This window comes from Cricetulus griseus, chromosome 2 (assembly GCF_003668045.3).
Source record: "Cricetulus griseus strain 17A/GY chromosome 2, alternate assembly CriGri-PICRH-1.0, whole genome shotgun sequence".
In the NCBI taxonomy this organism is placed as follows: Eukaryota; Metazoa; Chordata; class Mammalia; order Rodentia; family Cricetidae; genus Cricetulus; species Cricetulus griseus.
In genome coordinates, this window is record NC_048595.1 from 227936503 (window position 1) to 227963873 (window position 27371).

Sequence of the window (27371 nt, forward strand, 5' to 3'; positions counted from 1 at the left end):
CACACACACACACACACACACACACACACACACACACACACACACAGCTTAATCTAAAATTACCCCTATTAACTTGTGGCTTGCCTGCCACATGTGGCTCCATGTAGTTGAAGATAGCTCTATGTTCAATCCAGCACAAAGTTATACACTTACTTAAAATGTGTCTTATTTAGAGTTACTATTGCTTAAATGAAATGCCATGACCAAAAGCAAGTTATGGAGGAAAGGGCTGATTTGATCTACACTTACACCTCACAATTTATAGTTCAAGGAAGTCAAGAATCAAGAAGGTCAGAAACCTGGAGGCATAAGTTGATGCAGAGGCCATGGAAGTGTGCTATTTACTGTTTTGGTCCTCATGACTTGCTCTTCATGCCTTGCTCAGCATGATTCTTTAGCACCAAGGACTACCAGCTCATGGGTAACACCAACCACACCGATATGAGCCTTCCCACATCAATCACTAATTAAGAAAATGCCCTACAGGCTTGCCTGCAACTCAATGGAGGAATTTTCTCTATTGAGGTTCCCTCCTCTCTGATGTGGTGATTTAAATAAAAATTTCTCCCATCAGGTCATATATTTTAATGCTTAGTCTTCATGGAGGTAGCAATACTTGAGAAGTATTAGGAGGTGTAGAAACCTTCTTATTTTGTATATTTTAATACTACTAATATGAACAACAGTATGCAAATATTTCTTTTAGATCATGCTTTCAATTGTTTGGGATATATTCTATGTTGTGGGATTGCCGGCAATTTCCTTTTTGTTTTTTTTAAGGGTCTGCCATCCTTTTTTCCACAGTTGTTTTATCATTTGCCAATCTCACTGAGTGTGCATAAAATTTCCAATGTCCATATCATTAAGGGATATTTTTACTGTCTTTGATAGCAGCAGTCCTTCTTACTACATAGCTCAATCATTTTTTATTTTAAGTTACTTAATGATTAGAGATTCTGATCATCCATTCACATATTTTTGATCATTTATATGCCTCACTTAAACAAGAGACTATTTAAAACTTCAATCTGTTTCAGTGGGTTATTTATTGTTTCTGTCAAGTTTTGGTATTTCTTTATTCTAAATAGAAAAAGATTATTTATAATTAGAAAATATTTTCTTCAAGTTTAAAGATTTCCTCTAATTTGATAAATATGCACAAAAATAATCAGGTTTATAAAATGAACTCATCCTATATGCTTTATAAAACTGATGCCCCCTTGTGTACTTGGGTCAATGTGCTCTGGCAAGGAACAGAACCCCTTCAGATTGGTATGGAAGTCTCTGCAGTTTAGCAGATATTGTGACATTCTTCTAGCTCCTCTCTCTGACACTGAAGTCATTTTAAAGTCCAGCCCACAGAAACTCTTATATAAAGTGCATGACAATACAACTTGGGTTTTGATAGTTAAAAGAATATTTAATGGAGAGAATAAGAAAAGAACAAAGTTATCTAAAACAGAATCTTGAAACCTTGACACTTGAGGCAGTTCTGAATTGCAGGACCAAAGGCTTTTTAAGATGGGAAGTGTATAAAGGGAGATATTTAAATTCTACACATAAACTGATTTTTCTCAATCCTATCAAGCTACTTGTGGATGTTTTTAACTAATCTACTTTGCTCTGGTTCAACAAAATATTCTAATTTCGTCTTCGGATGCCACCGATTGGCAGTGCCGATAATGCCACAGGCTCAGCTGATGCCAGTAGGGGCTCCTGTATGGGGGATATGTCCTTTAAGAGAACCTCTAGGGTCCTTTAGCTCACCCATGTCCTTACAGCCTTGTGCCCCTGCAGTTTGCCTACCTGGGGCGTCTGGCTCATGAGGTCGGGTGGAAATACCAGGCAGTAACAGCCACGCTGGAGGAGAAATTGAAGGAAAAGGCCAAGATCCACTATTGGAAAAAGAAGCAGCTCTTGAGGCTACGGGAAACAGGCAGAAAAGAACGTGAAGAAGAAAATAAGCAAGTTCACAGAGGTCCTCAAGACCAACGGACTCCTGGTGTGAGCCCAATAAAGACTGTTTGTGCTAAAAAAAAAAAAAAATTCTAATTTCTGCTGCAGAGCAGACTTCCGTCATCTCCTGTTTTATTTCATTCATTAATTACTTCAGTCTTCTTCCTCGATATGCTTGCATTCGTTATAGCTGGTTTGGTGTTGTCTGAATGTTCATCTTCTTAGGCATTGTTTCCTGAACAGCCTAAATGTGTACTTTGCTCTGAATCTTGTTTAACTTTTGGTCATGTCTGAGAATCAGCAACTGTCACATCCTTTTTATATTTTATCTTTTACCTTTTAAGTGACATCCTGCTTTGGGAATTTGGTGCAGATACACATTGGTTTCCATTTTTCTTCAAAAGAGTGAGAGCCCTTTAAAATCATGTTCTTGCTTACCTAAGTTTCTCATCTGTGGCCACTGAGAGTCAGATAGGACAACTGAGTCACTGTACGATACAAGGACCAGAGTTTTAGACAAGGAAACGGAATTACACAAATGTGGCAGGCTAGGAATAGTTAAGGTCAAAGAAATCATCCCCAAAGTTCAGAAAAGTCCTCAGAGAGACCTCAGCCAGGAGGTGGGACATGATGGCTAAATGTGACCAGAAAATTGGTCATTATTTAAAATAATTTCTGAATCCTCAATAACTATATCAGCCTGCGACAGTGAAGAACACACTTGCTGAGAGCTCTCCAGGATTCCACTGGGACACAGCCTATGCCCACACACCTGCCTTTAACTCCCTCCAGGAAACAACAGCCCCATCTTTTTTGGTTACAATTCTGACACCAGTTCATTTTCCTGACAAACTCTAAGGCTATTCCAGGCAAATAGGTGAACTCTGAACAGTCGATTTCAGTTCATTATGGTTAGACACGACCTGAGAAGGACAGTCAATGGGCTGATGTCCCTTCCTTCTCTCACATTTTGGATTTCTTGGAAACATTGTACACAAGTCACGTTGTACTTGTACTTTAGTCTATGTCATGATTTTATCTTATACCCTACATTTATGAGTCAGAAGAACTAAACTTTGGGATAAAAAGATTTAAAAATCTAAAAGAAAGTTTTTTTTTTTTTAATTTTAGCCCTTGTAGATGGCATTATACAAAAATGAGAAAAATCAAAGGTGTATTCAAGGAATAAGGCATAGCTACCTGGAATAGGGTCACATATATAGTGACCTGGAATGTATCTGGGGTGCTAGCAATGTATTTAAGGACCTTTATGTTTTTGGATTACTTTTGCTTCAAAATACTACCATTCAATAGTTCCTCTTTACTTAGTGTAAATTGTTATATGCTTTCTAGCAAGCAATATTACTTGTGTACATATTTGTATTTATGTGCACATGTTTGTATTATGCATGTGTGTGGCTGTGCGCGTGCGTGCGTGCGTGTGTGTGTGTGTGTGTGTGTGTGTCTGTGTTTCTGTATGTGATTTTTGTTGGTTCATATGTGGGTTTTTGTGGGTGTGTGCATGTTCATGTGTTGGTGCATGTGTGTATGTGTGAGTTTGAGTGTGTGTCTCTATATCTGCATGTGTGTATTCTCACAAAACTCCCATAGTCTTTTATGTCAGGAACCATGTTTTATATTTCTCTGTATCATTCTCACCCACCAAAGTAATAATCCCCTAGTAGGAACTCAGGAAGTGTTTGTTACTTGATTGATAGTCCAGTATTTCTTTAGCATTTGGACTTCCCCACTGAATGTGTGTGTGTGTTAGAATCCACTAGAGTGTCAGCTGGAGAAAAATCGACATCATAAAACAGTCGAAAATAGCAATGTGGCTGAATTGACAGTGAATGCCTTGAAAAATGTGCTATAAATTCATACTCCAAGCACGTATGTCAAGTTTGGTGTGTGTCCCTGTGCAGTGGAAGAGCAAAGGAGTAGTTTCCTTGAACTGCTCCTGCTTTGTGCATTTCCAGAAATGTACATGAAGCAAGGTCTGAAAGAGAAAATGAACCAGAGACAACTAGATTAGCTTTAAAAGCTCCCTTTTCTAAAACAACAACATCAGTAATATCAAATTTAACAGTTCTTACCCAGGGAAGAATCAGTGATGGAAGTTGACTTTCAGATACTTGGTGATTCAGGGAAGGTAAAGTCAATATTGCCACAGCATAGCCTAAAGGAATGACAGCTGGATAGGCAACAGCTTAGAGATGAGTAGTACAGACTGACAAGTATCTGTGCTTCATGAAATGGTTGAAGGAGTCAGGTTCTTCACTTCTTGTTGCTCTGCTATTCCCCAAGGTGAGTGGATGAGGCTAATTTTTCTGCTTCATATAGACACTGGGCTAAAGGAACTGCATTGAAACAAGAGCTAATTCTTATTGAGCAGGTTATTTATAAGTTGTAAACCTCATGTCTGATCACTTCATATGAATGATCAGTAATATTTTTTAAAATTTTATCTGAAAGAAATCATGGAACTAGTTTAAGGTTCTTGATAAACAATTTTCTTCAATTATTTGTTTCATAGTTCATTAAAATGTAAACTTCATGTATTAATTAATTTTCTACATTCCACAGATATTATTCTGCTTGTTCCCAAATTGCTTGGAACTGGAAAAGGAAGCCATGAAGAGCTTCTCACTACATTCTTTTACTTGCTATTCAAAACAAGCACTTTTTAGTGTGTGTGTGTGTGTGTGTGTGTGTGTGTGTGTGTGTGTGTGAGAGAGAGAGAGAGAGAGAGAGAGAGAGAGAGAGAGAGAGAGTTGTGAAGGTCTGGGACACCTACTTTGATTTTTGTTATATCTCTCCCTGGGACCTGGGGCTTGTAAAGTAGAATAAGCAGGTTGGTGACTGATTCCCATGAGATTCTACTGTTTTCACACCCCTAGCCCTAGGATTACATATGCATACCACCTTGCTTGGCTTTTGGTGTGGGTATTAGGGTTTTAAATCAGGTCCTTACACTTACAGAGCTAGCAGTTTAACTATATAAACTACAGGTCCAAATTTGAAAATAGTCTTTATGTCTTCTCATACTAAAATTTTTTAATAATTAAAAAATTAATAATGAATTCTAATGAAAAATTCTCTTCATATAAAATAAATATTTAATATATTTTGAGTAATCTTGATAATAATAATATATGCTTACTAACTGATCCCATAGTGTATATATAAAATTAAAGTATTTGTATTACATATATGGAAACTAATGGCAAGAAAATTCACAAACACTTAATAACTTACATACCTGTAAGCATGCTATTAATTTGGGTACCTAAATATTTTCAACAATTGACTGTGGAATTTTTTTTAATAATATGTGAGGTGAATGTCCTTGTAAGTCAAATGTATTTGCTGAGGTATGTCATCATACTACATATTGTGTAACATGAAAAGTCTCAATGTTTCAAAATCAATAGCTAAACAACAGAACACTTCTGGGCCAGTGAGATGACCCAACCTAGGCAAAGACACTGCTATCAAGCCTTGCAACTTGAGTTCTGTCTCCAGAAGTCACCTGGTAGAAGAAGAGAACCAACTCCCACAGTCCTCTGACTTCCCCAAGCATGACCACACCTATTCCTCTCAGACACACATAAATAAGAAAGTAAACTTAATGTGTAGCATTTTTACTGGCTCCTGAACAAACTGGCGATGAACCCAAAAGACTAGTAGGAGAAATGCCCCATTGCAGATACATAAGGATCTAAAGGACATGGGGCAAGTAAGTCTTGATCTTTCTGTAGATAAGTTCATATTTGTACTGATTTCTACTGCTTTGAGTTAAACTAATTATAGATGAATTTAAATAAAAATGAACTTTTACTCATAATTGAAAGACTGGTCACTGCAATCAGAATAATATGGTGAAGTGAGCAACAGATCGAACTTCTAGAAGATGTTTGGCCAGAACGTATGGAAAGGGCTCTTCTTCTCATGTGGCCTTAGGTAACTTGTAGAGCTCCTTCTGCCCACCACAGTGGGCAACAGAAAGTCACTCATTTGTTGAGCAGACAGAATCAGGATTCTTTAGAAGACCCCCCTGCCAAAGTAAAAACTAAGTAGCAAAAGAACAAAATGAAGTAGTTTATGAATAATATTGATGATTATTTTTTCTTATTGAACAGTTTACGTGAAGGAATGCTATCCAAACTTATAATTTGCTTTATTTTTTTCTTGAAAGGCAGGAAGAAGTCAACCCAGCAGGAGGAAGGACTAGGCTTTAGGATTTGGGAATGTTTCTACAGTATCTGAGAAAGGTGTCAAAGAGAACTCCCACAGCATACAATGCCATCCACACTTAATCTGGAGAAAACTCCTATGTTCATGAAGCTCCTGGAATATTTAAAGAATCTGCCTAGAGACACTCTGGCATGACAGGATGGCAAAACACATTAGTAAACAGCTCTGTGCTGTCCAGTTGAGAACTAATTTTGATCTCTATGGAAGCCTCAGAACCCAATCTAGCAAAAGGAACATTCAGAGGAAGTTATTATACAATTTTGAATATTTTGAATATCTTATTTCTTTCAAAAGTGTTATAAGTATAGCAACCACCCCTCATCGATGATGCCTCTCATTACAAGAAATGGGTCACCATCTCAGAAACACACATTAGACACAATGCAGGGATCAACAGATCTTGACAATCCCAGCCCCAATGAATATATATGCACCACAGCTCCTGCCTTTATGTTCTGAGAACATCAAAGTGAGAAGGACCAGAGGAATATAAGAACCAGAATATAAGGAAGTCAGTGGGGAAATTAAACAAAACCAGAAGAACAATGATATCTATGGACACATTAACATGAAAGACAGAACATTTCACAAGTCACAGTCCTAAACTAAGAACTACAGTCAACTAATGACAGCTAGGAGAGGGAAAATTTGCCTCTTCCAGCGATGAACCCCATATTGGTTGTTCAATGCAGAGTGGCCAACCTTGAAACAATATACACACAAACAACTGAAAGACTCAACAGGTTGTATTTATACATTTTCCAGTGTGTGCACACGCATGCACGTACACACACACACACACACACATAAAAGTAATCAAAGGCAAAGAGTCTACAAATGTGAATGAGGGAGAACATGAGAGGAGTTGGAGGGAAGGTACCTGGGGGGGGGTGAGGGAAGAATGAGAGAGGGCACATGATGTAATTCTATTCAAATTAAAAACATTTTTTAAAAAAGTGTCATTGTCATTTTATTTTAGGCTACCTAATTTATAGAGTCAAGATAACATGGTACTGTAGGGGTTAACACAATGTTTAAAAATGTATTAGGCATTATATTTAGCAAGTATAATGAATCAATGTTGGCAAGCAGACAGCAAAACTTAATAACTTTTAAAATAAGAGCTAATTTTCACTAATAACATAACATCATGTGAAAACAATAAACAAATTAATTATAACTTCACTTAAAACATTTGTGTGGTTACTCTAAATTTCATTATTCATAATTAATTATTGGCAATTAATATTAGAGTATTAAATCTATAAGGATATTGACAATGTAGATAAAATGCTTTTGAAATATTTTAATTGCTTTTGTGTGATTTTATTTTCCATAGAGTACAGCACAATTTTGATATAAGACATTAATTCCTATTCATATAGACATGTAAATAATCTCTTTTAAATTATTCTGGAATTAAACTCATATATTCTACATTGTCTCAGACAAATGAAAGGTCCTTTGAAAACAGTTTTTCAAAAAGAACACTTTGATATTTGCTCATATTTCAAAAGAAAAAAGCAGTCTTCAAACTGTTTCTTTTCTATAAGGTTATCCTATGTTTATTATCACTGATCAGCAAATTAAATAAATTGTACATTCACACACTTTTGCTAGGTCAGTGAAGTCACAACACTTCTTAATCACCAACCACAAGCAAAGCCTATTGCACATAAGAGGGATACTTTCTCAGCCTAGACATCCAGGGGAGGGCCAAGGCCCTGCTCCAAATGATATGACAGACTTCAAAGATCCCCAAGGAAGGCCTCATCTTCTCTGGGAGCAGAAAGGGATTGGGATAAGGGGTTGGTGGTGACTGGGAGGAGGGGAGGGAGAGGAAACTGGGATTGACATGTAAAACAAACTTGTTTCTAATTTAAATTTAAGAAAAGCAAAACAAATCATTATATAAAGAGATTTCGCCTATGACTAAATCTACCGTGTTTGTTATTATTCATAAATAAAATGTTATTGGAAAATTCCTTAAAATCACTATACACAGGGAGCAAAATCAAGTACAGACTTATGGCTAATTCTAGCCTGTTTGTTATTATTTGTAAATAAAGTTATTGGAGCAAAGCCATATCCACAGCCACCTGTTTTCTCAGTTGCTTTCCCACTGCAATAATGAAATTATTTGGCCCACAAACTAAGAGTTTACTATTTGATCTATACAAAAAGTATCCACTGCCCTTGTTATGGGGTACAACTTCAATGTAGCAAACTCTGAAAACTACTCACAAAAATCTTATCTATAAAATATTTAATGAGATTATCATACTAGGGAAATATATTTTGTAGTTTAGATGTGGAATATTTAAGAACCTGACATACTTAAATAGGGAATTAAAGGAGAAGCAGCAGCAGTCATGGAATTATAAACTTGACAGTTCTGGGAAACTGTGAAACCTTGTCCTGTTAGTTCATTTATTGCTGCTTTCTCTTAGTTCAGAGGCAACAATCCAAGAAGGCACTTTGTGCTATGCTGTCTCTAACATCTGGCAAATTCTCAGGAGAGAGATAATAAAGCCATCAGCTATGCTTGGTCCCCCAACCAGGAGCAGCAGGTAAGGGAAACTTTCTGATTTCACTCACAAATTTATAACTGTCCATTGGATTGTTATGAAATTTAAAATAAAACCGCTTTTCATGTGATCATTTGTACTTATAATTTACATTTTAATTACCTTCTCCTGGCACTTTCCCAGTGTTAAAATGTCAATGATTTCCATCAAGGGTTTTAAAAACTTACATGGTTCTGAATCCATTCTTTCTGAAATTACTAAATTCACAAGGAAGGCACAAACCACAAACTCAAGGATTCCACCTGCAGGGGGTCTTCACACAGGAGAAAACACCCCAGGTGTGGGCTCTCTGCACAGACCTCCGCAGACTAGACAACTACAAATTTAGTGTGAGTTTAGGAAAACAAGCTTCACCTGCCCCGCTGGGTCTTTTCCTGTGGTTCTCTTTCTGCAGGTCCGTGAAAGACTCATATGGCTCTCTCTGGGCTCAACTAATAAATCCCCAGTGAGTGGGAACATTCCTGGCAGTGATAACAAATTAAGCCTAAATAAACCATGAAGGCTTTGACTAAATTAATTAATAAGATAAACCACAGGAGTCTAGATGGGACAGATAAATTTTGATGATAGAAGAGGTGATAAAAATCTTTGGATTATGGTACTGTGGGGGCATTTCAGCTGGCTCTTGGCATCGGGTGAAGGAGCAATAAAAGCAGAGCTTCCTCCCCTTAGGCTTTAGAGAGTTGGACTCAACTTTAGAGGCACAGATAATGAAAAGGGAGAAAATAGGTGGGAAGTAAGAAACACGGATTTGCTGTTTTAGCCAAAGTTTGTTCCTAACTACACTGAAGAACGACTTTGGCAATAGCATAAACTTTGGTTCTGAGCTGGCTTTATCAGATGCATTAACAATTGGGATTTTGAAATTGAAATAACTGAGCCATAATTCTCGGAGATTACAAACACCCGAATCTATGCGTCTACCTGCTGCAGGTTGCTCGCTTGCTTGGTCAACTTGCAAGAGCACTGCACTGTATGCAATTCTAAGTGAAACGATGGCTCAGTTTTTCATGTTCAGTATATGGGAAGATGATTCACAGGGAAGTGATTGCTCCTGAAGACTTACGGTACCTAATAGAAGGAACAACTTTGGCACTGATTTACAGTTAATCCTTGGCTCAATTACCTCTATGTTAATCTGGTTAGTGGGACTGATGGAATTAACCTATCTGTGTCGCAAAAAAAGATATTGTGTTTGGTAGGGTGTGGTGGTGCATACCTGATGAACCTCTATCTCAGAAGGCTGAAGAAAGAGATCAGTGTTATCATTTGGAATAAGTAGATACCCTGTCTATGAGCTCAATATTTTTTATTACGAGCATGAGTGTGTTGTAAAGTATTTTTCTCTCTATGCCTGGCTTATTTTACTTAGTATAGAGTTATTTCGGTATGCACCTGTTACTATCAAATAAAACATTTCCTTTATTTTTATGACTGAATAATATCTTACATGTATGAAAACATATATCATGTATTTTAAATCATCTATTGATTGAAACTTTATATACAAAGGTAGTAAGCATCTACAACCACCAGACAAATACAAACAAAAGTCCATAATGATATATCACCTCACTAAATTGGATAGTATCCAAAACATGGAGAACAGAAAGCGTGCCCAGTTTGTGAAGAAAAGGGAAACCTATACAGTGCTTTGTGGGCCATGAATTTATATAGTCATTTTGGAAAATAGGCTGCATACAGAGTAAAATTTGATGTATTTCTTTTGGTCTTGGTGCTGAGGCTTCCAAACTTTATCATTGCTGATGAACAGGAGGCATATTTATTTTTTTGCCTTGACAATCTAGATGCCCAGATTTTTTTAGCCTTCACCTGGATCTTCAGTTTGATCACAAAGAACTATGCTGGATTCTCAGCGCACTTTTGCCTGACTGCATCACCAGGTACTAGAATACCTTTTCAGCCCCACTTCCCCTTGCTCTTCTGTCTGTTCAGTGATCTTCTGTTTCTCTGTCAACAACTCAGATGGCACCTATTTCCAGTTCTCTGAAGAGTCTCCTTTGTCCTTGGAGACATGGGAATGCTGTTCTCTGTCAACGAGCAGTATATGTTCCGTGTTCCTCTTCTGGAACCTAGTTTATAGTGGCATCAGCACTCTAAGTCTTCATCTCATCTGTTGCCATTTAAATATTGGTTCTTAATTTTTAAAAAATTCATGTATGCATGCCACAAAATAGGTTAATGTGTACCCTCCTTTTCTTCCTCCAGTTCATACTCATAGTCCTCCAATACATCCACATCCTAACTTCACATCTTATTTTGTGACAGCCCAACAACTCGAGTTAGTTCTTCCCATATGTAAATAATTACAGAGTGATTCCCCAGAACCCAGGAATCCTACTAGCTGCCAGGTCCTCATTTGTTGTTTGTTTTTTGAGATGATCCCCCAGTGTATTTTCAAGGCGGGTTTCTACCTCCCAGGATCACATAATCTTCTTGAGTAAGGGCTTCCTGAATGGCAGCAATGACATGTACATGCCATGATGGGCTAATTTATTTTTCTTCAAGGCAATATCCACTCACTGTTTTCCATGACTGTACCTATAACAATTGCAATGCTTACCATGAAATGGACCCTTGTTACATAATGATTAAGTGAAATCCTTAAAAAAGGAGTGAGAAGATGAAATGATGTGGGGCAAAAGCCTGAGGATATCCTTTTCTGTCCTGGCTCAACACTTATGAAGACCTTAATTCTCCTTACAATTTCTGTCATTCACTAGGTATGGGATGTGTGTATGAGTATATTTGTGCACCTATGTGTGGGGGCATACATGTACAAGTGTTTATACTAGTACACACTAGTAATATAATTTACTGAGGAAATAAATTTAATACTATAATGAAACATAAGTGTAGCAATTTTTGTATAGGGCAAAAGGCAATCTGGAGGCACTAAGTGATACATTTCTAACAAAAGGCACTATGATCATTTCTGCACGATGATGAAGCTTTCTCTCTGGGCCTTTTTACTTTGACCTAAGGGTTCACTGTGTTTGATAAAAGGCGATAAAAGAGCAGACTTTGAAATAATACTAGCTAAGGGATGTTAGGAGATGAATAGTTGGCCATGTCCTGAACAGGAGGTTAATTGCTCAAATGCAAAACATCCTCCGGGAAGATGTTGGTCTGAGGTATGATCTTTCAACCCTTGGGTGTTAAAAATCCCAGCTCTTGTCATCAGATATTCTAATTACATGCCCTGTGTGAGAACTTCTTTATCATGAAGAATGTGAAATGCTCTAATTAGCTAGGATTTAAAAAGCAAACAGAAAATTGAAGTGTCAAAGGGCAGTGCAAATAAAAAGCAAGTTTATACCAAGCCCAGGATGAAAAGAAAGCATGTTGTAGAGAGTTTTGGGGTATTCAAAATGATCTCATTAGCAAAGTCCAGTCTCTGAAACATCTAAGATGACAATTATAAACAATGCTATAATGAGTAGAGTGCTCCATGATGGGCGGAGGGTTAAAAAGCTTGTAATTTCTGTACACGGTGCTTTCCTGATAAGGAAGTTAGGAATCAGAATCACTGTGTTCCATATAAAGTCACACTCTCCATAATAAAATTTTAATTAAAATAATGTGTTTGTTTATAGCATTTTAATTATTTCCCAATAAATCAGAAATCATTATAACCTTGGGCAATTGCTCAAGCCATCTGCTAAGATTCCCGCTCTGTCCTTTCCCATCTCAAGTCTTTCTTCTGTTTTCAATGTATGCCCAGTTCATGCCTCTGTCATGAAGATAAACTAATTCCCATCCTACTTTAGGTGATTAAGATGAAAAACAAAACATAGTGTCAATTTACTTAGTATTTATCTTACTCACTATTGAAAAAAAACATTTTAGTGAATATCTTATGAGGTCACAATTTTAAGTAAAAGTCCTTTAGAAGTTTGTATTTTTAGCATACATATGAATGATATTAGTATGTTAGCCTCTGTGCTTTTTTTGGTCCAGCTGCCATTAACCATGGTTCACACTGTTTTACCAGGTTCTTAACTCATTTCCTATGCAGTTTGTTCCTTCTTTCCTAAAGTAAGAGCACCCAGGCAATGTCTGCTCAAAGCTGTCACTCTCCTATCTCCCACAACCCATATCCTTACCTCCTAGTCCTCTGTCATTTTCCAGTAAAATATCAGCCTGACTCCCCACAATGTGCTGAGTGGCTTAGCCCTTGGGATTTTTGCACAAATACTTTATCTTATCACACCCTTTCCTAAATAACTTCATTACTCCTTGCCTTTCTCAACTTTTCAGCTTGAACATCCCCTTTATAGACAAGGATTTCTGTTCCCATCTTGCACGAACTAACAGCACTACCAGTTTCCAGCTTTGCACTCCCTTTTTCCTACGCATTTATTTTTGTCTTGTGCATTGCTAGTATGAATGTGTGTATGTGCATGCATGTGTGTGCATAATGTGTGCATATGCATTTGCCATTATTGCATATGTGTGTAGCCATTTTAGCTTTCACTCAGAGCGCTAACATTTTGCTTCTGCTGATAGGCATGGATTTTATAGCTCTTTAAGAAAATGAAAACACAACACACTTACAGTCCTATTATCTCTCTGGCTTCTTTACTCTTAAGATATATTTTCATTCTCCAAGAACTAGTTTTTCTGGGTTTTCTTGACACTGGGAAAATTCAATATCTCTCTGTGAGAGAAGCATGATATATGTTAGAAGTTCTCCATGAATTAGGCCCTTCAGTACCTCTGCCACACTCAATTGCTACACTCCACTTTGAATTGCTGTCTTTTAGTTGATGAATTTTGGCTACTCATATTTCATCACTGCTTTAGTAAGTTTGCTATTTATCATCTTTATAAAGGAGTTTTCTATTTGCTTAATATGTTCTTTCCCTCATGGTATTCTAAATCTTCTTTTATCCTTTATATGGTTTTATTTAACCATTTAAATGGTCATGTGATGGGGGATGCCCTTTTGTATATATATCTCTCTTATTGGTTGATAAATTAAAACACTGGCCAATAGAGACAGGAAGATAGGCAAGACGAGGAGACAAAGAGAATTCTGGGAAAGGTAGGCAGAGAGACACCATGAAGGGATGCCATGTAGTGGAGGAAGGAGTAACAGGTCCGGCCCCTTCTCTGGTAAGATAAGATCATGTGGAAATGCATAGATTATTAGAGATTAGTTAATAATTAAGACAGAGCTAGCCAATAAGAATCCCTAGACATCAGCCAACAGTTGCATAACTAATATAGTGTCTGTGTGTTTGTTTGGGACTGAAAGGCAGCTGTGGGACCAGGTGGGACAACAACTTCCAGCAACAGTTATGTTTTAAACCACATTTATATGTATATAACAGTAACATTCATTTTAATAATGTGTCTCAGAAATTACAACAAACTTTTAAAATCCAACCCATCTTCAAATATTCTGCTTCATACATAGTACAAGATTTTTTTTTTATGTTCACAGTAGCTTTCTCACTTTGCTGGTGTTATTTACAAGTCCCTTTTCTGCTCCATTGCACCTACACACCTGTCAGAGAAACTCTATAAGTTTTGTCCTAGTACAAAATGTCCCATATTTACCATCTGTGTTTTAATCAGTGGATCCTCAGTTGGCCTGAAATTTAATGTATATAGCAAGAATAACTGAATTCCTGGTCTTCCCAGGTCCATCTTCTGAGTTCTGTGATTAGGCCATTTACCCCGTCTGAGTTACTATTGACTAGTGATTCTTTCATAGACATTTCATCTCTCTACATATGGCATCCAACTACTTATTCTTCTTGAATATTTTTTATTACAGCCTTTCATATATGACTACTTAATCAGTTCTTGTGAGATAATTTCAATGCATTATCACACTTGAATTTGTTTTTTGATTAATTTTTATTTTGCTTTTAGAACCTTCACTCCCCCAACTCCTGGCTTAGTTGTAATTTTTGATGAAACATGAACATTTGTTTCAGGTAATAAAATCTTAGTTGAAAAGCTCTTTAATGTATGAATTTATGTTAATGAACTGAGGCCTGGAGCTTTGTTTAATAATTGCCAGAAATACAGGCTTTAGAGCAGATTCTTTGATTATCCATGTTTTGGTTTCAGTTTTTGACTATGAATTTGTACAACTGCTTATCCTCAGAGAAATTAGGCATTGGAGTTTCTTATTTATCCTTTTATGACTGAACATTCAATGTAATACAAAAGACAAAAGAAAAAAATGGTAGTATTTAAATAAGATATACTAGAAGCCAGAGTTTAAAACATTTTTCTTTAAAAGGATTAACAATATTAACACAGTATTATAGACTAAGCAGGAATACAGTTCTTAGGGACTGTTTGGGATTGAAATGAAATAAATACAACATTCATGTATTAATCTTAAAACATTACAAAGAAAGTTTTCTAATAACAGGAGCTTTGTTATATATTGTTAAAATTTTACATTATTCTCATGCATAATTTATAAAACTAACTGGAAAAGATATACAAAATTTACATGTATATAAATATAATTGTACCTAATTGTAAGAAAATTTACAATTCTGAAGAAAATATAATAATTTGCTTTCTACTAGTCACTGGCAGCATAATAGTGATTAAAAATGTGATATACATAGAGGGATACATAGATAAATGTCTTAGAAAAGAAGTTGAAATGATACATATGGTCCTCATGCAGCATAAGTGGTGAGAAAAACTAGGAAAAGATGAACTCTTTTTAATATGTAAACCCACAGGTTACTAACACACACACACACACACACACACACACACACACACACACTTTAGATCAAATGTGCTTTGTATCTATAAATCATTATACAATGAAAATCTTCAATCTAGTGAAGACTAAACCAAAGTTATGAGGTTATAATTAGCTGCAGAGGAATTCTCATGTGTGTGTGTGTGTATGTGTGTGTGTGTGTGTGTGTGTGTGTGTTTTGTGTGTATGTATATGAAATCATCAACCTAATATTTATGACTAAATACCATATGTTGGTAATGATTAAAGAAAACAAAAGCTGCTCTTATTCACAGATGGTGAGATAAAACTTACCTCTGCAAGAATAATCAGCAATTTTATAAAGAAGTTAAAGTTTATCTTGATTAATAAGCAAGAGTTGTGTTATAAGGTGTGGATGAGCAATTCAGAGATATATAACAGGATAATAACATTGTTTATTAAAAGAACAACTATTGTACATAACAATGAATGAGCTAATTAAAATTATATTAAATTTTCAAAATTAAATTAATTTCAAAATTATATTACCTATTCACAAAGCAATGTGCAAAGGGATTTAATACTGAAAAATCTTATATAAAGATATATAAAATATTTGCAATCATCTGCATATGTAATAAGACATTTTTAAAGCATTGCAGTCCTGGTAGCAAGAAACATCAAATCCAGGATAAATACTTCTAAAGGGAAATAAAATGTAATTTGAAAATTCACATTTTTATGCTGTTATGTTTTATTGCTTATGCAGTTTTTTGAATACCTGGATCAAAGACACAGTCCTTACCTAATTTACTTCTTTGCTCTGATAAGCAGTATGTAATAAATGACTGTTGGGAGTTGTATTTAATTGAAATATACTATTTGTGCATATTTATGGGACACAGTGTGATCATATGATCCAGATAGATAATTTGTTGGTTTGTTTGTTTCTATCAAATCAGGACAGGTTTCTTGCTTGTTTTTTTCACTGTCACTTTCATAATTATAACTATAGAGAACTGACATCAATCTATGTTATTTTTATAGGTATTTAGCTACTTACTGTGAATTAACTATTCATATTGTGTATGAGTACTCAAAGTGCTATTTATTCATATTTTCTCCTTGTTTATATAATAATTAATTCTAAAATTAATAATGGATGCAGAATAAGGTGATGCAAACCATAGATTTTTATATAGTTCACTTGATTATTTCTTCATAATTCTATTATAGAGACATAATGTGTGTGTAAAAACATTGAAGGAGGATTTGACGATTGGTGCCATTTCTTGGTTGGATGAGGTGAAAGTAAATATTTTCAGATGAGAAGAGAATGCACCTGTTTTTGTTGGCAGTAATATCTCTACTTGCACGCAAAAAGGCTGGCAGAATTTAGGACTGCAATAATGTTTATTGGTTTAAAATGTGGCACACCTAACAAGTATACAAATGAGGTGTACAAATACATAAATCCCACAGAAGAAAATAAGTCCAAAGACAATCATTTTAACGTAAGCACTTTTCATGTTTTCAAATATATGTTTAAGATGAAATAATGTACTCGGGTTTAAAACCATAGTACAAACGAGGAGTCCCTACAGGTGAACAAGTGGCTGTATTACAGTGGACACCAGCTAAACACAGAGTTGAAATTTGCACCCAAATGTGGTGCTTAGCAAGTAGACACATATTTTTCAAAAGTCACCCAATCAGTTTTAGTGAAAATAACCTTAGGTGTCCCTGTTAGAACCACATTGTCAAGTGGGAAACACATGACACAGGTTAATCTTCTCTGGCTTCTGTATCTGTTGGGACATTTAGTTACAGGCTCTCAGACCTGAGATATTTTGAATTTTAATTACCTAAAATTTTTCCTTATTTTTGTGATAAAGTATTTAGAAGATATCACATACACAAGCATATATACATGCTGTCAATATTTTATTATGATACATATGACTAAGTTAAATAATTTAGCAAATATTAAATTAAATAAAATCAATTATTAAACTAGTTACAATGAAATTACAACCAACGTGAAATTTAAAGTGACTAACTCCAAAAATATTGTGAATTTAAAATGAGGAATGGTTTCACCCCAAGTCTGGCTTGCTGAACCAATGAGTTTACTGGAGTTACTTAGGAGATTGTTGGTGACATGGGAAGAAGATTCACCGAAAAATCCATCAAAGTGTTGATGAAGACTTCTGAATGATGCATTCCTGGTGTTCCCTGACAACTTCAGACACCTCACCAAATAAGCATACCTTCTATCCCTCAGCAAATGTGTGATGTGTATATAATTTTGTAGAGGGGGCCTTGTGACTTTATAAATTGCCAGACTTCTCAAGTCTTTTAAGTTTCCTTAGCTTCACGAGTTTTACAAAGGCCTCCTCCTGCTTCAAGAAGGAAATCTTTTAATTTAGAGAAGATAAATACACAAATAATACATCTAGTGATGTATGAAAAGGGCATTAATTTTTATTATGGTGCTACACTTCTGACACCAGCTAAAGTGGAATGCAATTAATGCAGATTGCAATGGAGTCAGAACTAGTTTGAAAAACAGATGGTTTATTAGGGAGTACTCAATCGAGGGAGTCAGTCCTGTACAGCCTGGCGAGAGAGGTAATAGTGAGCCGCATGTGTTCATCCCTCATATTTAAGGCCTTGCTATGTCACTCTGAACATGCCCAAGTGTGTGTGGTCAGCGTCACCTGTGCCAGCCCTCAAGTGGGCATGGTAAGCATTTCCCCCATCAATAGTGTTGGAGGAAGCAGTGATCAGAGTAGAACAGTTCACAGTATTTCAGTTAGAGCTTTCTAATAACCAAAAGGAAATAATAACATTAAGTATTGCATGAATAATTTGAAAGTTGAATCATAAGATATATGTAATTTTTTAGTGTTTAAATAATAAGTAGTGGAATGGACTGACTTGAATGTCTCCAAAGTTTCTGTGGTGAAGTTATGTGCTGAAAGTAAGAAACAGACTCTGATTTGAATGAGATAAGGTCATTAGGGTGGAATTTCAGGATGGAGTTAGTGTTCTTGAAGAAAAAGTCAAGATCTTTGATTCCTCTACACCACTTGCAAGTGATAACTTAGTCAAAAGATGGTTACCTGCAAGTCAATAAGCCAGACCTCACCAGGAAGAGAGTTAACAGATGTCTTCATTTTGCACTTCAGAGCCTTCCTAGTTGTGGGAAACAACTAATCCTGGTCTAGTGGAATTTTTTATTACAGACTGTAACTTCATTTCTGCTGCTGTGATTGTTTAAAACTTTGAGTGCCAATTATTGAGGGGAAGTCAAGGCAGGAGCTTAAAACATCAAAAGCCAAGATCATAGAAAGCATAAACACAGGGATTCCTGCTTGCTTCCACTTATGCTCATGTAGTCTTCTCCATTCTTACACAGATCAGGGCCCCGCTCTTAAAGTGGTAGTGCTCACTTTCAACACTAGAGTTAATTCACCACAGAGAGCCTACAGGCCAAAGAGAATTCCTCATAAAGACCATTTCTAGGTAATTCTAGCTGATGTTGCATTGACAATTAAAGCTAGCAAGAATTAGCTAGAGCAGAAAAACAAAAACATTTTGAAGAGTTGTGATAGTGACAATTTTAATTGTTTTATACACTGTTGACCTAAGATTTCACCAACTCTTCCAACCCCTGGTGGAATACAATAGGGTAGGTTCTATTTTGTCCTCATTTTTGGAATATGTTGTGGTGAAAATAAGTTTCAACACCAGCTCAATATCATGCAATTAACATTCTCCAGGAATGCAGACTTCCTGGGTACAAATCTTTGAACCAATATTATATTGTCTGTCATGTTGCATCTGCAGAAGCATGCCCCCTTATAAATTTCATTCAGAGAACTTCCTATTTTCAGTGTATTTATCTTGGTGCCTGTGATATATATCTATTTACTCTAAGTCGAGAAATAGAGATTAATATAGTCGTTAGGTTTATGCAAGTGAGAAACACAATCCTCATTCACTTCTTTTATTCTGTAACTGCACATAATGCTCTGGATTCTTGGATATTTATTATGTAAACTCCATTGATCACTACAATAATAAACCAAAACCAGGAAATATTATCAGTGAAAGGTGCAAGGGGATCCACATGCAGATTGAAGATCACCTTTGCTGAGACAGGCAGTGCAATATGCAGGTGCACATGAGGGGCCAGGTACTGATATAGCCAATTGCTGTGACACACATGCTTGTACATATGGGGAATAAATAAAGACCCAAGTATAAGGATGGAAGAGCCAAAAGGTCCATTACATAATCAAAGCTCACACTGGTGGGGAGAAGGACAATAATACATACCCAGAAGGAGCCACACTTCTTCAAACCCTCTAAATGGCAGGTAGAAACTTTATAACCCTATTTTAGAAACCTACTTTACCCTGAATAAAATTTAATCAAAACTGTAACTGATATGTATTTTATAAGGAACTCCAAGTATCTCTCTGCGTGTACATGTTTGTGTGAGTGAGTGCACATGTGCAGACACTTGTGGAAGCCAGTGATTGACACTAATGTTTTCATCAATTGCTCCCAACTTTTTTTGAGATAAGGTTTCTCACTATACCTGGAACTTGTCAATCTGGCTACACTAGCTGGCTAACAAGCCCCAGGGATCCTCTTGTCTCCAAGTGCCTAGTAATGGAATTATAGGCATATGCCATTGTGGCTGTGTGTTTGTGATAGGGTAAGCATGCTGGAGATCAAACACAGGTACATATGCTTCAAGACAAGCACTTTACCAATTGAAGCATCTCTCCAGGCGTATCCAAGTAACTTTCCTAATTCTGCTTCATTTCTTAGGTACTAGGTCCAAACTAAAAGTGTGTGTGTGTGTGTGTGTGTGTGTGTGTGTGTGTGTGTGTGTGTGTGTGTTTCTGATAGTATGTGCATATACATGCGATTGCCCATGGGGACCAGAAGAGGACACCAGATCTCATGAATCTGCAGTGAGGATACTGGGAAAACAATCCTCTGATCCTCTGCAAAAGCAGCAAGCCCTCTCATCCACTGAGCCCCATCTCCAGCCATCAGAGCTAGAATTTTATGGCGTTGAAGGAATCATAGGCAGTTAGCAGAGGACTGCCCCAAGAAAGAATGTGTGTAACAAGGAACAGCATTGCCAGTATGAACTGAGGACTCTTCTGTGTATAGTCTGCTCATATGTAGCAACTGACAACCACAGATTAATTTTCTGACCTCTGAGACACATAGTTTTATGATGGAAAGGACAAGAAGTCCTTGGGTGTGGGACCATGCTTCATCAAGGCAAGGAGCCAAGAGCTGTAGCAGGTTCATCAGGGAAAGGAATAGATAAATGTTATTTTCAAACACTTTGAAGATGGAAGGTTGTGTTTCCTACCACATCACATTTCTAAATTGCTTGTTTGGTCACGGAAAAAGCCAGATGGATCAGTGAGAATGACAGGAAATTATTGCAAACTTAATCAGATGGTGTTATTAATTGTAGTGGGGGTTTTCTGGAAGTTTATCTGTATTCTATGACATCTATATAGCCTCTGGCACCATTGGTTCAGCTGTTCATTTTGCCAATGTTTTTTCTCTACTACTTTCAGTTTTATAAAGCAGAAGATGCAGTGTGCTTCTGAAAGGGAGAATTGGATACCTTCAGGAGAATAGCCTCAGAACCATGTCAGACCTTCGGATGCTTGTATAATAAAGTCTAGAAATGTCCTGGCTGGGTTAACATACAACTAAATATTAAAACAATTAAAGTAATGGCATTGAGGTATTTGCATCCAGTGAGCAAAAATAGCATGTACAGCAGATGCCTTAGGAAGACATGGGCTAAGGGGGCAAGATAAATTCCACAGCACATCAGGGACTTTGGTAACATTTCTAGGGATCTACTGTCTTTGGATATATCAGTTTATCTCTCTAATGCAAGAGACAAATCACCTATGTATTTATCAATCGACTCTGAAGGTTAAATTGGAAAGGTCTCTGCAGCCTGAAAGGCAGTCCTGGCACTTGTACTGAGAGATCCCAGAAACTTAACTGTTCTGATGATAGCTCTTAGAGGAGAAAGATATCAGGACACATCTCCAGGGCTTTAAAGTCAAGAAATACCCTATTTCTGTTCTGAAGGTGTCTTTGGGCTTGATTTTGAGTGCTGGTAGAGTGGAACAACAAACCAAGATGCTTTGTGCAACTGTCATTTATATTAGGCAGCCTCTCAGAGTGAGAGATGCCAGGACAAAACTTTAAATGTAGACTTTGTAGGAGAACTAGACATAAAAGACAGAGCAGGGGAGTAGTATATCAACTGAGGGGAGCTTACAGAAAGTAGTTCATGTGTGCTGATTTTGAAAGAGGATAAAAATACGGAGGCTATAGCATTGGAAGGGCCAGCTGGGAGTGCAGCGTTGGTAGAAACTTTTTTTGAGAAACTCAGGGTGGAAATTTCCTATTATGTTCATCAGTGGACAGAAATGACTGCATTCTAGCATTCATGCTATGGGTATCCATCAGTGGAGAATAACCTAGAGAGACCCTGGTCTTCGTTCAACCATGCAGAGACCTCAAACACGCAACTTCCTTGGCCTCTTCATCAGCTCCTGCCTCCAGGTTCCTGGCCAGCTTTGTCTCCTGCCCTCATTGATTTTGATTTTGATGATGGACTGTTACATGCAATGGAGGTGAAATGAAACCTTTCCTCAACAAGGTGATTTTGTTGTTTTATCACAGGTATAATATTGCTTACAAAGAAACCAACGTATCAGAATTTGGGAGCATCTTGTATGGCAATAGCTAGAGGAACGTAATCTGACATTGGATTACAGTTTTGTAAGAAGTTTCAGTTTACAACATGCTGAAACTGTTGAGACAAAAGATATTCAAGTTGCTAAATGTTTGTTTTAGTTAGATTTTCTTTTGCTGTGATCAAACATCATGGCTAAAAGCAACTTAGGGAGGAAAAGATCTAGTTCAGCTTATAGTCGGCTGGAAATCATGGCTGGTGTAATCCCAAGAGAGTTGAACAGTGAGATGTATTTAACTAATATATTTTCTTGATTGATTTGTATGGTGGTTAAGGCTATATGACATATAATGTCTCCCTTCTTTCTTCTTTCACTCCTTTTATTCATTTATCAATTACCTGTAGATGAAGAATCTGCCAAATTGTGAATTGTCACCTGCAGTGATTACAGACCAAAAGATAAGATGTCTCCTATCATTATCTAGATAGAACCTGATTCCTAGTACCAGTCACAAGCATTAATTGACCTTAATATGAATTCAGCACTAAATATGCTTCCATTCCAATGTAAGAGTTAGAAGTCACCTGGCTAGTACATAGCTGGGTTCTAATCACAGAAAGCATAAGGAAATGAATACAATTTTTAATCCTTTCTTCAGTTGAGGGGCACCTAGGTTGCTTCCAAGTTCTGGTTATTATGAATAATCCTGATAAGAACATAGTTGAGCAAGTGTCCTTGTGGTATGATTGAGCATCCTTTGAGTATATGCCCAGTATTGGTATAGCAGGGTCACCTCTCTCTATATCTATTCAATGTTGTACTCAAAGTTCTAGCCAGAGTAATAAGACAAGAAAAGAAGATCAAAGAGATGCAAATTGGAAAGGAGAGGCCAAACTTTCCCTATTTGCAGATGATATGATAGTTTACACAAGTGAGCCCCAAAATTCTATCAGAAACTACTAGTAGCAGCTGATAAACACCTGCAGTGATGTGGCTGGATACAAGATTAAATACAAAAAACAAAAAACAAAAAACAAAAAAACAGGGTCTGTATCCCTCCTATATACAAATGATAAATGGGCTGAGAAAAAAATCAAGCAAACAACACCCTTTACAATAGCCACAAATAATATAAAATATCTTGGGGGTAATGCTAATCAAACAAGTCAAAAACCTTTATGAGAAGAACTTTAAGTCTTTTAAGAATGAAATTGGAGAAGATACCAGAAAATGGAAAGATGTCCCATGCTCATGGATCAATAGGATTACAATAGGATTCCTAATCCTGACAGCAAAACAATTCTAACTCAGACTTTACATCTTTGTAGCATTGATTTTTGTGTTCAGTTTCAATATGTGTTTCATAGAGACTTAAATTACCTAAATCACAGCCGTTGTTCTAGCAGGTTCCATTCAAAGCAACCCACCATATTGGGTGTTTGTACCGACAGGTAGTTGAAAAAATAAAACTGCCATTTTAAGGCAGGACTTATCCTCTGCTGCTTGAATTCCTGGAATCAGTGCACTTCTTTATCCATGATTCATTCGTTTCTTATTTGTGATCCATTCATAAGAACCGCAAGCCCTTCAGACTCACAGCTTCTCTTTGAGATTTTTGTCATGCCAAACCCATTTATCCTCAGACACCATTGCTTTCTTAGAGCTACCAGATCAATTCTGATGGTTTTCTCTGACATTTATCTCTGGAATAAAAATCTTTTAACTTCTCTTTCTGAAGAATTTGGGATTCCTGATTCTAATATAAGGTTGATCTTCAGTGAACTTCTACTTCTCAGACCAAACTAGTCCCTATAAAAATAAAGCAGTCTTAAGTTCTACCTGTCCAGATACTCTGCTTTGTTAGGTTAATATCCATGTTGAAGTTAGAGATATTGGCATTTTAAAGCTGCCTCTTTTATTATTATGACTCTCAGTTTTGCTCTATGTTAATTAATATTCTTTATTACTGTGTTTATGAAAGACAGATGGGGAAACCCATCAAATTACACATTAGAATCCGCAAAGCTGGGGATATAGAGCAGTAAAAATTAAAACAATACCCATCAAATTACTGGAAATGGATTACAATCAACTTCTTTAATACTGATCAAACACATCTACTATAACATTAGCGTTCATAGAATGAGGCACTGTTGTAAGAAAATGCCATTGATCAAGGGAGTTAATTAGGCGTTGAAAAATTTAAGCATATTGTTTTGTCAAAATCAAACAATGAATCCCTGATGTTCTAAGCTCTTTATTTGTAGTGTATATGCTCTCTTTATGAATTTTTGCTTGAAAGGGGAATTGCCAGTATACTGACTTTCTAAGCATATCAGTCAGAAATCCCTTTGTCTTATGTGAGTGGGCATTTACAGAGGTTAGTGGCAGATTAAATGCTATAATTGGTGTGACCCTGCCAGCAAAGGGCTGGGGATGTACCACACATTCTATGATAAATTAACACTGAGCCAAATACTGTTTGTTTTTTTTTTCTCCCAAACTCTTTAAGGCTAGATTGGAGTTGATTGATTGGAGTAGCAGCATATGACCAGCTTTTGTTGTTTTATGATTAGCAGATATGGTTAGCAGTGTTTTTCCTAAAGATCTTATGATCTGTTGATGAAATGAATTTGGCTTCATATTAGCTAGTCATTAACCATTAGTAATAAATGCAAAAACTTACTTCATATTATAGAAAATTAGCTTATGTTTTCCACTCTAGAAAGGGGAAATGTTGAAAACAGGAAATACTGCAAAGACCAAACATAGTCTGAATCTGCAGAGAATTTCATTCACAGTATGATAAGACTGGACATTTAAGTTCAGTTTAAGGTGTAAAGGAGAGACAATTATGCATGAAGTTGATAATTCAATTGGCTGCATATTCATCTGAATTTTTAAAGATCTATCTTAGTTTTACTTATGTGTACGTATGTGTCTCTGTGTGTTCAAATGTGTTTACATATGTGTAGGTACCAAAAGAGCCACAGAATGTCCTGCATGCTGAGAATTGAACTTGAGGACTCTGAAAGAGCCTGATGCCTGAGCTTCAAGTATACCTAATGGTTTGATTAAGAGTGATATGTGGCTTCGTTTCCACACACTTCAAGATTTCTCTTGTTGGTTTGCTATAGGTTGAAAAATCTCAGACTTGGTTTGTGGTTTGTATAATTTATTTTTTCTTCTTGCTGTCACAAATACCCACCAAAAGCAACTTAAGAAAGAAGATTTGCTATGGCTCATAATTTGGGAAAAGTTCATCATGGTGAAGAAACCAAGGTGGCAGGAACTTAGGATAGCATTTCATATTGCAACTATTAAGGAAGCAAAAGAAATGGATGCTGATATTCAACTTGCTTTCTTCTTTTTATTCAGTCTGGATTTTCAGTCCATGTAATGATGCTGTCTGCATTAATGGTAGGTCTTCCTACCTCAGTTAACCAAATCTGAAAGCTCCATTACAAACATGTAGAGACTATTGTCTCTTTTGTGATTCTAGAATCCATCAAGTTGACAATTGCAGTCCTATTTTGACCTATTGTTTTGCTACAACAATAGTACCCCTATCTTTATGGCAATGTTCCTCATTGTCTTATTTACATATTCTAATTTCATAAATACTCACGAAGGTTACCTTATGTGCCATCCTAGTGCCTTCATCCAGTAGCTGATGGAAGCAGACACACTCACAGCTGAACACTGAGCTGAACTCTGGAATCCAATTGCAGAGAGGGAAGAGTAATGAGCAAAGGGGTCTAGACCAGGCTGGAGAAACCCACAGAAACAGATGACTTGAACAAGGGGTTGCTCATGAACCCCAGACTGATAGCTGGGAAACCAGCATAGGAATGATCCAGACCCCCTGAAGGAGGAAGTGAGTTTGGAGGTCTGTACAATCTACAGGGCCACTGGTAGTGGATTAGTATTTACCCTTAGTACACAATGAAATTTGGGAGCCCTCTCCTCATAGAGGGATACTCTGGCAGCCTAGACACACTGGGGAGGGTCTAGGCCCTGCTCCAAATGATATGACATATTTTAAAGATCCCATAAGGAAGGCCTCATCCTCCCTGGGTAGCAGACAGTGGTTGGAATAGGGGCATCGGTGGGAGGCAGGGGAGGATGGGAGGGGGAGGGAACTGAGATTGACATGTAAAAGAAGTTTGTTTCTAATTTAAATAAAAAAATTATACAGATACTTATAATATTTTAAAGCCTTAGTTTTATTATTTATAAACATTTCTAAAAGTTGCTTTGTATTTAAAAGAATATTGCCAATTTAATAAATCTTTCTCCAATTTTATGAACTACATTTTCAGATCATATATATGTAATGATATAAGCATCTTTTATAGTTGTATATGCCTATGTATGCAGACAAATTAAATGATACACAACACACAAAAACATGCTCTAGCAAAAAATATTATGTTTGTATCACATTTAAGAGTGCATATAATTTTAAGAATTATAAATATTAGCAGCATTACATTTCTATAGCAACATCCATCCCCAATATAACCTTTCTAAAACCTTAATGTAAAAGAATGGTAAGTCCAGTTGCATTAAGATACAATAATAAAACAAACAAAAAACCAACAACCCCACAAACTTTCAGAAATTAAAAGTTATTGTAGGCTTATTTATAAATCTTTTATTTTTATAACTTGGATTGCTTGATAATATCAAATGACTTGTTAGTCTTCTTTTTTAAAGATTTATTTATTTATTTATTTATTTACTTATTTATCATGTATACAGTGCATGCCAGAAGAGGGAGCCACCATGTGGTTGCTGGGAATTGAACTCAGAACCTCTGGAAGAACAGTCAGTGCTCTTAACCCTTGAGCCATCTCTCCAGTCCCATGACTTGTTAGTCTTAAGAACACACCTTTAAAAAGAATCCATTCACCACATAAATTGGAGACCAAGGGAAACTAAATTTGGATTGTTCAAAATCTTCAAATATAACTATATAATCCCCTATATCTACAGTAAATTAAATCACAGTGTGTTTGTGGCAGCTCTTTTGAGCTATAGACCCAGTGTGGCATGTACCAGGGGCTTAAGGACAGGAAT

The 27371-nt window shown here is 36.5% G+C and overlaps 1 non-coding gene across 1 annotated transcript; it reads left to right on the forward strand.

Moving 5' to 3' along the window:
• Positions 1 to 1630: 1630 nt before the first annotated feature.
• Positions 1631 to 1710, forward strand: LOC113834489. Its single transcript, XR_003483037.1, has one exon. It is a non-coding gene; the product is annotated as a small nucleolar RNA SNORD35 (small nucleolar RNA).
• The last annotated feature ends 25661 nt before the right edge of the window (positions 1711 to 27371 follow it).